Raw genomic sequence first — 13,861 nt, forward strand, 5'->3', positions numbered from 1 at the left:
TGCCTCTTGTCCTGTGCCTTGTCTTGTGTTAGTCCTTTGTGCCAAGTTTTGTCCTTGTTTTGCTTTGCCTTGTAGTTCTTCCTGTGTTCTCTGCCTTGCCTGCTTTGCCATGTCTTGCCTTTGCTATGCTTTGCCTTGTATTCCTTCCTATGTTCTCTGTCTTTGCTTGTTCTTCCTTGCTCTGACCTATGGTGCTCTGTGGTGCCTCCTGGCACACGCACCATTCCTCCTCTCTTACCTATGGTGCTCTGTGGTGCCTCCTGGCACACGCACCATTCCTCCTCTCTTACCTATGGTGCTCTGTTGTGCCTCCTGGCACACGCACCATTCCTCCTCTCTTACATATGGTGCTCTGTTGTGCCTCCTGGCACACGCACCATTCCTCCTCTCTTACCTATGGTGCTCTGTTGTGCCTCCTGGCACATGCACCATTCCTGCTCTCTGACCTTTTGTGCTCTTGCACATTTCGGGGCTAGTCTCAAGGTTCCCCCTTAACCCGGCTCTGCGCTTTGGCCTATGCTCCGCTGCTATCTCTGTTCTCACTCTGACCTGACTCTGTTTCTGCCTACGTTCTGCTCCTTGCCCTGTACCTTGTCTTACCTTGTTTCTCGCTTTGCTTTGCCTTGTTTCTTCGTGTGCCCTTTGCATGCGCCTGGCCTTACTAGCCTCCTGTTTGTTCCTCAGCCGTGCCTGCCCTAGCCGTGCCCGCCTGCTTGTACCTCAGCCGTGCTCGTCAGCCAGTGACAGCTGTAGCCTGTTATGCCTCAGCCGGGTTCGTTGGAGTCTTGCCTGTTGTGAGTTCATTTTCTGGTCTACCAGTTGTGATTTCTCCTTCCAGGCTCCCTCTGGTGGTAAAAGGAGGTAGTGAGGCTGATTTAATCAGTAGAGATCTGCCACCTGATAATGAGGATGACGATTGGACCTCAGGAATCTCAGATTGGATTTAAGACAGCCGACGCCCTACTCTGGTGCTGGTGATTCCTTCTTCTTATCAGGTCTTGGTTCTCAGCTCTGTTCCAGTCAGCTCAAGCTAAGTTTTTCTGCTAATGTTCACACTTGATTTTGTTGTTCTATTCAGTTTCATGTGTGGTCAGCCAGCCCCGGCTGGGGCTGTGCTGAATTTCCACTCTTATTTATCTGTATTTGCCAATTTGCTTTTTGTCCCTTATTAGATTGGTCTCTTTTTGCTCTGTCTCAGAATATTTTAGAGTGCTGATATAGTGGGAGAAGTCTAGTGACTTCAGGGTTAATTTTGTTATCAGAAGTGTTGGACATTATTTTGTAGGGTTTTGGGCAGATTGCAGTGTCTTTCCTTTCCTCTCCTTTCTAGTTAGTTTGGGCCCCATCGTTTGCTCAGCCTATTTTCCTGCCTGTGTTTGTGTTTTCATCTTGTTTCACTGTCAATACATGTGTGGAGACTGTCTATTCCTTTGGGGTCTGCTCTGGGGCAGTTAGTTTTCCCCTTTTCTTGCTTTAGGCTTATTTAGTCCTCCGGCCGTGACGAGGTGTCTAGGTTCATCGTAGGTACGCTCCACGGCTGCTGCTAGTTGTGTGGTTAGGATCAGGGATCTGCAATCTGCATAGTTACCAACCTCTCTGGTTTTTCTGGGCTCAGTTTGTTTAGGTTTTTCCTACTCGGTGACCCATTCATAACAGAATCACCAGCCATACCGCAGATTCTAGGGTACTCAAAAGCAGGAAAAAGTTGTTAAAAAAAAAGTGTCAGAATTTTTTTTTATATGTATTTTTTCCTTTTTCTTTGGGGCCGTAGGAGGATTTTTTTTCCCTAATGGAGATTAAGCAATTGTCTGATCGTGTGGAGCAACTTGCTGCTGAAGTGCAGGGAATTTCCACCTACCTCATTCAGTCACATGCTGCTGAACCTAAGATCCCTACTCTTGATGTGTTTTCTGGGGATCGGTCTAAATTTCTGAATTTTAAGAATAATTTTAAACTATTTCTTGCCTTGAAGCCTAACTCATTGGGGAGCTCTGCGCAGCAGGTTAAAATTGTCATCTCCTTGCTGCGCGGCGATCCCCAGGATTGGGCTTTTTCTCTGACACCTGAAAATCCTATTCTGACTAATGTGGATGCATTTTTTCAGGCCTTGGGGTTGTTGTATGATGAACCTAATGCTGTTGATCAAGCTGAGAGAACCCTGTTGGCATTAAACCAGGGTCAGGATTCTGCAGTTATACTGTCAAAAATTCCAAAAGTGGGCGGTCCTTACTACATGGAATGATGGTGCCTTGGCAGCTCTCTTTCGGATGGGTTTATCAGAGACTGTAAAAGATGTTATGGTGGGATTTCCTATTCCCTCTGGTCTGGATGATTCTATCTCATTAGCCATTCAAGTTGATCGGCGTTTATGGGAACGTAAAACTAAACGGGAGGCGCTGCCACCTTTTGAACAAACGTCTGAACCTATGCAATGTGATGGGGCTTTGTCTAGGGCGCAACGTCAGGAGTTTAGAAGGCGTAATAAGCTTTGTTTTTTCTGTGGAGATGCCTCTCATACTATTTCTGTCTGCCCTAAACGAGAGAAACGTTTTGCACACACATTTGCTGTGGGCAGTGTACAACCTAAGTTCCTTTTGGCAATTACTCTGATCTGCTCCTTATCCACGTTTTCCACTAAGGCTTTTGTGGATTCAGGAGCAGCGTTGAATCTGATGGATTTGGACTTTGCTAAACGTTGTGGATTTTCCATGACGCCTCTGCGGACGCCTATTCCTTTGAGGGTTATTGATGCTACTCCTTTGGCGGAGATTAAACCTCAGTTTTGGACCCTGGTGATAATGCGAGTTACCCCAGACCACCAAGAAAATTGTAAATTTTTGGTGCTGCATAATTTTCATGATACTATTGTTCTGGGTTTTCCCTGGTTGCAAACTCATAATCCAGTTTTGGATTGGAAATTTGGGTCTGTGGTGAGTTGGAGTTGTCAGTGTGTTCTTAGGGACGCTCCTGTTTTCTCCAACTCTCCTCAGTCTCATGATATTCCTGATTATCTGGCTGATTTTTCTGATGTATTTAGTGAGAGTAAGTCTGCATCTTTGCCTCCTCATAGGAGTTATGACAGTGCAATTGAGTTGATGCCTGGGTGTAAATTTCCCAAGGGTCAGCTTTTCAACTTATCAGTACCCGAACATGATGCTATGTGATCCTATATTAAGGTCGTTGGAGAAGGGTCATATTAGACCATCCTTGTCACCTTTAGGTGCTGTTTTTTTTTTTGTGGCCAAGAAAGATGGTTCATTAAGACCGTGTATTGATTATCGTTCCCTTAACAAGATGACGGTTAAATATCAGTACCCGTTACCTCTGATGTCTGATTTATTCTCCAGAGTTAAGAGTGCCTGATGGTTTACTAAGCTTGACCTCAGGGGGGCATATAATGTTATTCGAAACAAGCACGGGATGAATGGAAGACTGTGATTAATACTCCGGAGGGACATTTTGAGTACCTGGTGATGCCTTTTGGACTCACTAATGGCCCTTCTGTCTTCCAGTCCTTTATGAATGATATTTTCTGTGACTTTGTGGCTAAGTTTTTGATTATCTATCTAGATGATATTTTGATCTTTTCTAGTGATTGGGATTCTCATGTGGAACACGTCCGGACTGTGTTCCGGATTTTGAGGGAGAATTCCCTGTTTGTTAAGGGATCGAAATGCCTCTTTGGTGTACAGAGGATTTCATTTTTGGGATTTATCTTGTCTCCTTCGACTATTGAAATGGACCCGGCCAAGGTACAGGCCATTTATGATTGGGTTCAGCCTATTTCTTTGAAGGCCCTCCAGAAGTTTTTGGGTTTTGCTAATTTCTATCGTAAATTTATGGGTAATTTTTCTGGTATTGTCAAACCACTGACTGATCTGACCAAGAAGGGCGCTGATGTGCTGAATTGGTCTCCTTAGGCTGTCTCAGCATTTCAGGAGCTTAAGCGGAGATTTACTTCAGCTCCGGTTTTACGGCAACCTGATGTCTCACTTCCATTTCAGGTGGAGGTAGAAAGATGCTTTTGAGATGGGTGCAGGAGCTGTTTTGTCCCAAAAAGACCCTGTGACTTTTAAGATGAATCCCTGTGCCTTCTTTTCTCGAAAGTTCTCCCCATCTGAACGCAACTATGACGTGGGGAATCGGGAATTGTTGGCCATGAAATGGGCATTTGAGGAGTGGAGACATTGGTTGGAGGGAGCTAGACATCAAGTTGTGGTCCTCCCCGATCACAAGAATTTGATTTATCTGGAGTCGGCCAAACGCTTGAATCCTATACAGGCTAGATGGGCCTTGTTTTTCACGCATTTTAATTTTGTGGTCTCTTTTCTTCAGGGCACTAAGAATATTAAGGCAGACGCCCTTTCTAGGAGTTTCTTTGCCGGTTCTCTTAATGTGACCGAGCCTACTACCATCCTAGGTGAGGGGGTAGTTCTTTCTGCCATTTCGCCCGATTTGAGACATGCCCTGGAGGAATTTCAGGAGGATAAACCTGAGCGTTGCCCTATGGGAAAATTGTATGTTCCTGACCAGTGGAGAAAGAGAGTGATGTCTGAAATTCATTGCTCCGCATTGGCTGGTCATCCAGGTATTTTTGGTACCAGAGATTTGGTGAGTCGGTCCTTTTGGTGGCCTGCCTTATCTCGTGATGTCAGGAATTTTGTACAGTCCTGTGGGACTTGTTCTCGGTCTAAACCCTGTTCTCGTTCTAGTGGGTTGCTGATGCCCCTGCCAGTGCCCAAGAGGCCATGGACCCATATCTCAATGGATTTTATTTCTGCTCTTCCTGTCTCTCAGAGAATGACTGTTATATGGGTGATTTGTGATAGATTTTCGAAGATGGTCCATCTTGTACCACTCCCAAAGTTGCCATCTTCTGCTGAGTTGGTGCCCTTGTTTTTACAACAAGTGGTTCGGTTACATGGGATTCCTGAGAACATTGTGTACGACAGAGGAGTTCAGTTTGTTTCCAGATTCTGGAAAGCCTTTTGTTCCAGTCTGGGAATTCAGTTATCCTTCTCCTCCGCGTTTCATCCCCAGACCAATGGACAGACTGAGAGAACAAACCAGACCTTGGAGTCTTATTTAAGATGTTTTATATCTGCTGATCAGGATGATTGGGTCTCATTTTTGCCCTTGGCCGAATTTGCGCTGAACAATAGATCTAGTTCTGCCACTTTGATGTCACCCTTTTTCTGTAATTTTGGGTTTCATCCTCGATTCTCTTCAGGGAAAGTGGAATCTTCGTCCTGCCCAGGTGTGGACACTGTGGTTGAGAGAATGCAGCAGATATGGGACCAAGTGGTGGATAAGTTGTCACTCTCTCAGGAAAAGGCCCAGCGATTTTCCAACCGGCATAGGACCATTGGTCCCCGGTTTAAAGTGGGTGATATGGTTTGTTTGTCATCTAAGAATATTCCTATGAAGGTTGCATCTCCAAAATTTAAGCCAAGATTTATTGGACCTTATAAGATTTTGGAGATTCTTAATCCTGTTTCTTTTCGATTGGCTCTTCCAGTTACGTTCAAGATCCATAGCGTATTTCACAAATCTCTGTTGAAGAGGTTTGTTGAGCCAGTGGTTCCTATGGCAGCACCTCCTGACCCTGTGTTGGTTGAAGGCAATGTGGAATATGAGGTAGAGAAAATATTGGATTCTCGTTTGGTTAGACGGAGACTCCAGTATTTGGTCAAATGGAAGGGTTATGGCCAGAAGGATAATTCTTGGGTCTCTGCCTCTGATATTCATGCCAATAGATTGGTTCGTGCTTTTCACCGGGCCCATCCTGATCGGCCTGGTGGCGTGGATGAGGGTTCGGTAACCCCTCCTCAAGGGGGGTACTGTTGTGAGTTCATTTTCTGGTCTACCAGTTGTGAGTTCTCCTTCCAGGCTCCCTCTGGTGGTAACAGGAGGTAGTGAGGCTGATTTAATCAGTAGAGATCTGCCACCTGATAATGAGGATGACGATTGGACCTCAGGAATCTCAGATTGGGTTTAAGACAGCCGACGCCCTTCTCTGGTGCTGGTGATTCCTTCTGCTTGTCAGGTCTTGGTTCTCAGCTCTGTTCCAGTCAGCTCAAGCTAAGTTTTTCTGCTAATGTTCACACTTGATTTTGTTGTTCTATTCAGTTTTTTGTGTGGTCAGCCAGCCCCGGCTGGGGCTGTGCTGAATTTCCACTCTTATTTATCTGTATTTGCCAATTTGCTTTTTGTCCCTTATTAGATTGGTCTCTTTTTGCTCTGTCTCAGAATATTTTAGAGTGCTGATATAGTGGGAGAAGTCTAGTGACTTCAGGGTTAATTTTGTTATCAGAAGTGTTGGACATTATTTTGTAGGGTTTTGGGCAGATTGCAGACAGTGTCTTTCCTTTCCTCTCCTTTCTAGTTAGTTTGGGCCCCATCGTTTGCTCAGCCTATTTCCTGCCTGTGTTTGTGTTTTCATCTTGTTTCACCGTCAATACATGTGTGGGGGTTGTCTATTCCTTTGGGGTCTGCTCTGGGGCAGTTAGTTTTCCCCTTTTCTTGCTTTAGGCTTATTTAGTCCTCCGGCCATGACGAGGCGTCTAGGTTCATCGTAGGTACGCTCCACGGCTGCTGCTAGTTGTGTGGTTAGGATCAGGGATCTGCAATCTGCATAGTTACCAACCTCTCTGGTTTTTCTGGGCTCAGCTTGCTTAGATTTTTCCTCCTCAGTGACCCACTCATAACACTTGCCCATCTGTCTGTGCCACAGTCCTACCAGCTAGCCAGTGCCCCAGCCGTGCTCTCTGTGCTTCCTTGCACCCACGCTGTCTCTGCACTGTGCTTTGCATTCTACTCTAATAGCACGCACAGGTCCTAGCCTGCTCCCTGGCATACCTCTCTTTGCTTCTGTAAAAGTATGTGCAGGTCTTGCCATTTACCCTGTCGTGCCCTCTTGCATGCACAGGCCCTAGCCTATACCCTGTCATGCCCTCTTGCACGCACTGGCCCTAGCTTGTACCCTGTCTTGCCCTCTTGCACGCACAGGCCCTAGCCTGAACCCTGGCGTGTCTCTTAGCATGCACCCTGACTTGAACCTTACCCTTGCGTGCCCCTCTGCACGCGCAGGACCTTGCCTTGAACCCTGTCCCTGGCGTGTCCATCAGCACGCGCAGGACCTTGCCTTGAACCCTGTCCCTGGCGTGTCCATCAGCACGCGCAGGACCTTGCCTTGAACCCTGACCCTGGCGTGCCCCTCTGTACATACAGGACTCTGCCTTGAACCCTGTACCTGGCGTGTACCTCGTCACGCGCAGGACCTTGCCTTGGACCCTGGTGTGTCCTTACACACGCACCTTGTCTTGTATGTTGGACCTTGAACCCTGGCGTGTCCCCTACATGCGCACCATGTCTTGTACTTTGCATGTTGTACCTGGCGTGTCCCCTACACATGCACCTTGCCTTGCACCTTGCCCTGGACCCTGGTGTACCTCTAGCACGCACCCTGCCTGGAACCTTTCCTTGGACCTTGGCGTCTTCCCTAACACGCACCATGTCTGGAGATCTGTCGTGCCTCCTTGCCTGTACCCTGGTTTGCCTGCGGAATTCCCAGAACCTGCCCATCACTGCCAGAGATCATAAGCGTGATGACTGCGGCCTGATGTCCGGAGCTGGTGTCCGCAGCCTGATGCCCTGATCCTATCTATCGTTGCCAGCTGTCCGGAGTCCGATGCCATCGTGTCCTTGCCGGTAACCGGGCGTGCCTTCTGGCACGTACCATGCCATGGACCTTGGTGTGCCACGCACGCACCTTGCTGTGTTTGCCTGTTATCACGTTTGCTCTTAATGTTATCCTGAGTTTGCCTTAATGAAGATACCTTGAATTCATGTATTATCTTGCCATGTTTCCTGCACGTCCCTTGTCATCAGACACTCACATTGTGTCTTCCTTGAGCCGGCCGTCTGGTTCCAGCAGTCGTGGTGGCTCACCCCCTTGGTCTTGCCCCTGACACTCCCTGTATAGGGAGTGGTTCCTCACAAGGTTAGCTCGCCCTATGTGGGTGAGTGCCATGACCCAGAGGGTCCACTCTAAAGAAAACGACTCAGCGAAAGCTGACACCGTCACAGCTGTTAGGGCATCATTATTCCATTTAGTAAGGACCGCCCACTTTTGAAACTTCTGGCAATATAACTCCGCAGCATCCTGACCCTAGTTCAATGCCAATAAGGTTTTCTCAGCTTGATCAATAGCATTAGGTTCATAATACAACAACCCCAGGGCTTGAAAAAACACATATACATTAGCCAGAATAGGATCTCCAGGTGTCAGAGAAAAAGCCCAATCCTGGGGATCACCGCGCAGCAGTGAGATGACAATTTTAACCTGCTGCTCCAAGCTCCCCGATGAATTAGGTTTCAAAGCAAGAAATAGTTTACAGTTATTCTTAAAATTCAAAAATTTTGACCGATCCCCTGAAAGCACATCAGGAGTAGGGACCTTTGGTTCTACAGCAGTTGATTAAGCGAAATAGGCAGAAATTCCCCGCACTTCAGCAGCAAGCTGCTCAACACAATCGAACAATTGCTTAGCCTCCATTAAGGAAAAAATCCTCCTCCTGCCCCAGAGAAAAAGAGGAAAAAATATATATAAAAAAATTCTGACACCTTTTTTTTTTTTTTTTACAATTCTTTTCTTCTTTTGAGTACCCTAGAGTCTACAGTTTAGGCTGGTGATTCTGTTATGAACAGGTCACCGAGGAGGATGGCAGGAACAGGCTAAGCCACCAAGAAACCAGAGAGGTTAGTAACTCAGCGGATTGCAGACCCCGATCCTAACAACACAACTAGCAGTAGCCGTGGAGCACTCCTACGATGCCCTAGATGCCTCGGCACAGCCGGAGAACTAACTAAGCCTAAAGCCAGAAAGGTGAAATCTAAACTGCCCCGGAGCAGATCCCCAAAGGAATGGATAGCCCCCAAACGTATATTGTCAGTGAGACAAGAAGAGACACAAACATAGGCAGAAAATAGACTAAGCAAATGATGGGGCCCAAACTGTCTAGATAGGATAGGACAGAAAAGACATTGTCTGCAATCACGCAAAAACCCTAAAAAATCCAACACATCTGATATACAAAAAACCTGAGGCTCACCCCCGCTAGATCAGCACTCTGGTGTGAACTGAAGGCAAAGCAAAAGATACTAATATAACAGGGGACTGAACAGACTGACACAAGCTGTAACATATGGAGCGGGGCCCAGTGCTGCCCCCAGCAGGGAGTATGCTGAACCCTGGCAACAAAGCAGAAAGCAAAAAATAACAACCAGATTAGATGCAAAGGATTAGCAAAAGAATCACTTAACTGAACCATGCAGATCAGGCAGGAGACAGGAGAACTCAAAATGCACAAGGAGGAAATCACCAGCAACCACTAAGGGAAGCCTGCTCACTTATATGCTCCCAGCCAGTAATCCTAGATTCCCAATCATCATCATCATCAGGTGGCAAACTTCCTTCAAACTGGCCAGCTCCACTACTCCCAGTAGCCACCAAGAGGAACTCCGGCTCAGAAGTCCGAGCAAGGGAATTCACAACAGAGGGGTCTGAGGAAAAAAAAGTGAGATCGAGTGTTGATCGTGAACTGTGTCACCAGTCAACGCTCAGCGGCTGCTAAATGTGTGTACAGAGGGGGCGCAAAGGGGGGTGTAGGGGGGTAAAAAGAGGGGGAATGGGGATTGGGGTGGAAGAAGAGAGATCGGGCAGGGATCAGGGATTACCACTTACGCTTGTAGTCAGGTAGCTCAAAGGGGGTGAAAAAAAAGGAAAACGGTAGGCACAAGCTCTGATAAGTGAACTGCGTCACTTATCAAAGTTTGGCGGCTGCGGGATGTGTGTATGGAGTTGGCGCAAAGGGGGCTGAGGAAATAAAAGCGAGCACGAGTGTTGATCGGTGAACTGCGTCACCAATCAACACTCGGCAGCTGCTAAATGTGCGCACGGAGGTGGCGCAAAGGGGGGTGGAGGGGGGTAAAAAGAGGTGGAAGGGGGGATTGGGGTTGGTGAGAGATCAACAGGGATCCGGGATTAACACTTAAACTTGTAGTCAGGTGGCGCAAAGGGGGTGGGTGAAAAAAAAGGAAAACAGCAGGCACAACCTCTGATAAGTGAACTGCGTCACCAATCAACGCTCGGCGGCTGCTAAATGTGCGCATGGAGGAGGCGCAAAGGGTGTTGGAAGGGGGGTAAAAAGAGGGGGAAGTGGGGATTGAGTTGGATGAAGAGAGATTGGGCAGGGATCAGTTAACACAGTTGTAGGGTCTCTTTTTTCTTTCTTCTGTCTTCTTTCTTCAGCAGGGATTGCGGTGTTACAGGCTGCTGTGGCACCACAATACCCAGCACAGGAGAAGCTCTTGCTGTGTGACCGCTCTGCAGGAATCCTCAGCCAGAGTGAGGACCCCTGCAGAGCAGTCAGACAGGTCACAGGCAGGTTAGAGACAGGTCACAGAGTGGTCACACTGCTGCTGTGACCTGTCATTGGTGGGATCGAATGATCACGTCAATCCCACCAATCACTGCTGGCCCTGGTGACCATGGTACCTGCCTAGGATAGCTCCGATCCTAGGCAGGTCACAGTCAGGTCACCAGCAGGGCACAGAGCGGTCACAGCGTGACCGAAGCTGTGCCCTGTAATTGGCGTGATCGACAATGACATTGATCACGTCAATCAGCTTCTGCAGGCCCTGCTGGTCCTGTCCTTGGCTCTAGCCTAGGATCGGTGCTATTACAGCACTGATCCAGGTGGGTACCGGCAGGGCACGGCGCGGGAATACCGATGCGATCGGGATGATCCGGGTTTTTTTTGCCAGAGCCTGACATTGCAAGGCACTGGCCTAGGATCAAGTACATCGGTACTCGATCCTAGCCTGGGATATCATTGTTTCAGCCACTCTGATTGGCTGAAACAATGAGAAAGGCTGTGATTGGCTGTTCAGAATTGAACAGCCAATCACAGCGATCGGGAAGGCGGCGACAGACCCCAGGATGCCTAAGCCATCTTCCCTCAGGTAAGATGGCGTCAGAATTTTAATGCGATCACCCCGACATAAGCCGCAATGTCGCATTAAATGCCATGACGTACTATCCCGTTCATGGAAGTTAAGTCCCAGGACACATGGATGGGATAGTACGTCATATGGCAGAAAGGGGTTAAAAAGGTCTCTGCCTGTTTCATGGGGAACATTGCTGACTTGATAGAAGGCCAGAAGGCAGTCATTGATACACTCAACAAGGAGGGTAAGCCACAAAAGGTCATAGCTAAAGAAGCTGGCTGTTCACAGAGTATTTTATCCAAGCATATTAATGGAAAGTTGAGTGGAAGGAAAAAGTGTAGTAGAAAAAGGTGCACAAGCAACCAGGATAACCACAGACTTGAAAAGATTGTTAGAATCATAGAATCATAGAATGGTAGAGTTAGAAGGGACCTCCTGGGCCATCTGGTCTAACCCCCTGCTCAAAGCAGGATTCACTAAATCATCCCAGACAGATGTCTATCCACCCTCTGTTTGAAGACTTCTATTGAAGGAGAACTCACCACCTCTTGTGGCAGCCTATTCCACTCATTGATCACCCTGTCAAGAAGTTTTTTCTAATATGTAATCTGTGTCTCCTTCCATTCAGATTCATTCCATTGCTTCTAGTCTTTCCTTGTGCAAATGAGAATAAAGATGATCCTTCTACAGTGTGACAGCCCTTGAGATATTTGTAGACAGCTATTAAGACAGCTATTAAGTCTCCTCTCAGTCTTCTCTTTTGCAAGCTAGACATTCCCAAATCCTGTAACCGTTCCTCATAGGACAGACCGGTCACCATTCTGGTCACTTTTCTCTGAACTTGCTCCAGTTTGTTGATGCCTTTTTTAAAATGAGGTGCCCAAAACTGGACACAGTATTCCAGATGAGGTCTGTCCAAAGAGGAGTAGAGAAAAGGCCATTCAAAAATTGGGGGGAGATTCACAAGGAGTGGACTGCTGTTGGTGTTATTCAAGAGCCACCACACAGCTAGTTTCCATGGATCTAGTCCAACAGTGGTTTTTATGACTGGTCAAGAGTGGGCAGTAGTTACTAGAGTTGAGCGAAACAGGTCGGTCAGATTTAAAAGTCGCCGACTTTCGCCAAAGTCGGGTTTCATGAAACGGAACCCGACCACAGTGTGAAGTTGGCCATGCGGTCGGCGACCCAAGCGTCAAAGTCGGGTTTCGCCGAATGCTTGCATGTGACTTTTTTCAGCCAATGAGAGAAGCGTAGCGGTAGCGTAGCTGGAGTGGGAGTGGGAGAGGAAGAGAGAGATTTTGCCGCCTCTGGGGTTAAAATTCATGCCAGGTGTGTTTACAGTCCTCCACTCACTGCTGACTTTTCGCCCCATTGACTTGCATTGGGTTTCGTGTTTCCCGACTTTTCCCGACTTTTCCCTATAGTCGGCCGATTTCGTTCAACTCGACTTTTGAGAAAGTTGGGTTTCATGAAACCCGACTCGACCCTAAAAAAGGCAAAGTCGCTCATCTCTAGTAGTTACATTCCTGGAAAGAAGTTAACTCCTAACATACCAGCCACCTCTCTCTAACTCATTTATTTTTATACAACAGTTAGCTGCTCATCTCCCTCACCCTCTTTCTCAGCTCCTGACAAGATGCTGTTATAAATCTTGCAAAATCACCAGCCCACAGAAACAGTTCTCTGATTTTACGAAATAATGCAAATAATTCATTACAATGTTCAAACCATCAACCGTTAGAGTGTGAATTAAATTTTATTGGGCAAACCTCCCAATGATGAGTTGTTTTTTTAACGAAAGAAAACTTCAACATGCACTGCTCCTCTGCACCACAGAGTTTGGTTGTAATAAATGGAAAGATTTTTCAATCAAAAATTTCTTAACATGCCAAGTTACATAGGACCCCTTATTTGATATCTCCTTCACAATTCATGCATCTATTGAACTTGTGAGTTTTTTGATAGTTTCTGCTTGAATTCATTGCAGGATGTCAGGATAGCCTCACAGAACTGGTGTTTTGATGTGAACTTGAATCCACCCCGATAAATCTTTTGCTTGATGACACTCCAAAAGTTCTCAGTAGTTTTGAGGTTAAGGGAGAATGGTGCGCACACCATGAGTTTCTGTCCTTTTGCCCATGGCAAACAATGACACAGAGGTATTCTTTGCAGCATGAGATGGTGCGTTGTCATGCATGAAGATGATTTTGCTACGGATGGCAGTGTTTTTTTGTACTATAGAAGAAAGTGGTCAGTCAGAAACTCTATATACTTTGCCAAGGTAATTTTCACACCTTCAGCTACCATAAAGGGGCCTACCAGCTCTATCCCCATGATTCTAGCCCAAAATATGATTCTGCCACCTCCATGCTGATGTTGCAGCCTTGTTGGGACATGATGGCCATCCATTAACCATCCACTCCATCCATCTGGACTATCTAGGGCTACATGGCATTCACCAGTAAACAAAACTGTTGTAAAACTATTCTTAATGTTTGTCTGGACCTAATGCAACCATTTCTGCTTGTGAGCACTGCTTAGGGGTGGATGAACAGTAGGTTTATGCATATCTAAAATCCTTTGGAAGCGCCCACACCTTGAGTTTTGCGGGACTCCAGAGGCATCATCAAATTCAAATACATGTATGCTGCTTTGTAATTGCATTTTAGTGGCTGCTCTCGTAATCCAATAAATTTGTCTGAAACTTTCCTCGTTATGCCTTTATCTGCATGAAGCTATCAGCCACAAATCTCTTCACAGTATGATGACCTCACTTATAAGTTTTCGCGAACTATCTAACTTTTTCATACCTTGTCCACGGTATTGCAATATTTCATGCTTTTTGACCTCA

The 13,861-nt window shown here is 46.7% G+C and overlaps 1 protein-coding gene across 1 annotated transcript in view; it reads left to right on the forward strand.

Moving 5' to 3' along the window:
* Positions 1–13,861, forward strand: part of LOC141095955 (V-type proton ATPase subunit S1-like protein) — a 101,685-nt gene that overhangs the window by 32,972 nt on the left and 54,852 nt on the right. The window lies entirely within an intron of this gene.

This window comes from Dendrobates tinctorius, unplaced genomic scaffold, assembly GCF_039654945.1.
Source record: "Dendrobates tinctorius isolate UK_male_01 unplaced genomic scaffold, ASM3965494v1 ptg000003l, whole genome shotgun sequence".
NCBI classification, from domain to species: domain Eukaryota; kingdom Metazoa; phylum Chordata; class Amphibia; order Anura; family Dendrobatidae; genus Dendrobates; species Dendrobates tinctorius.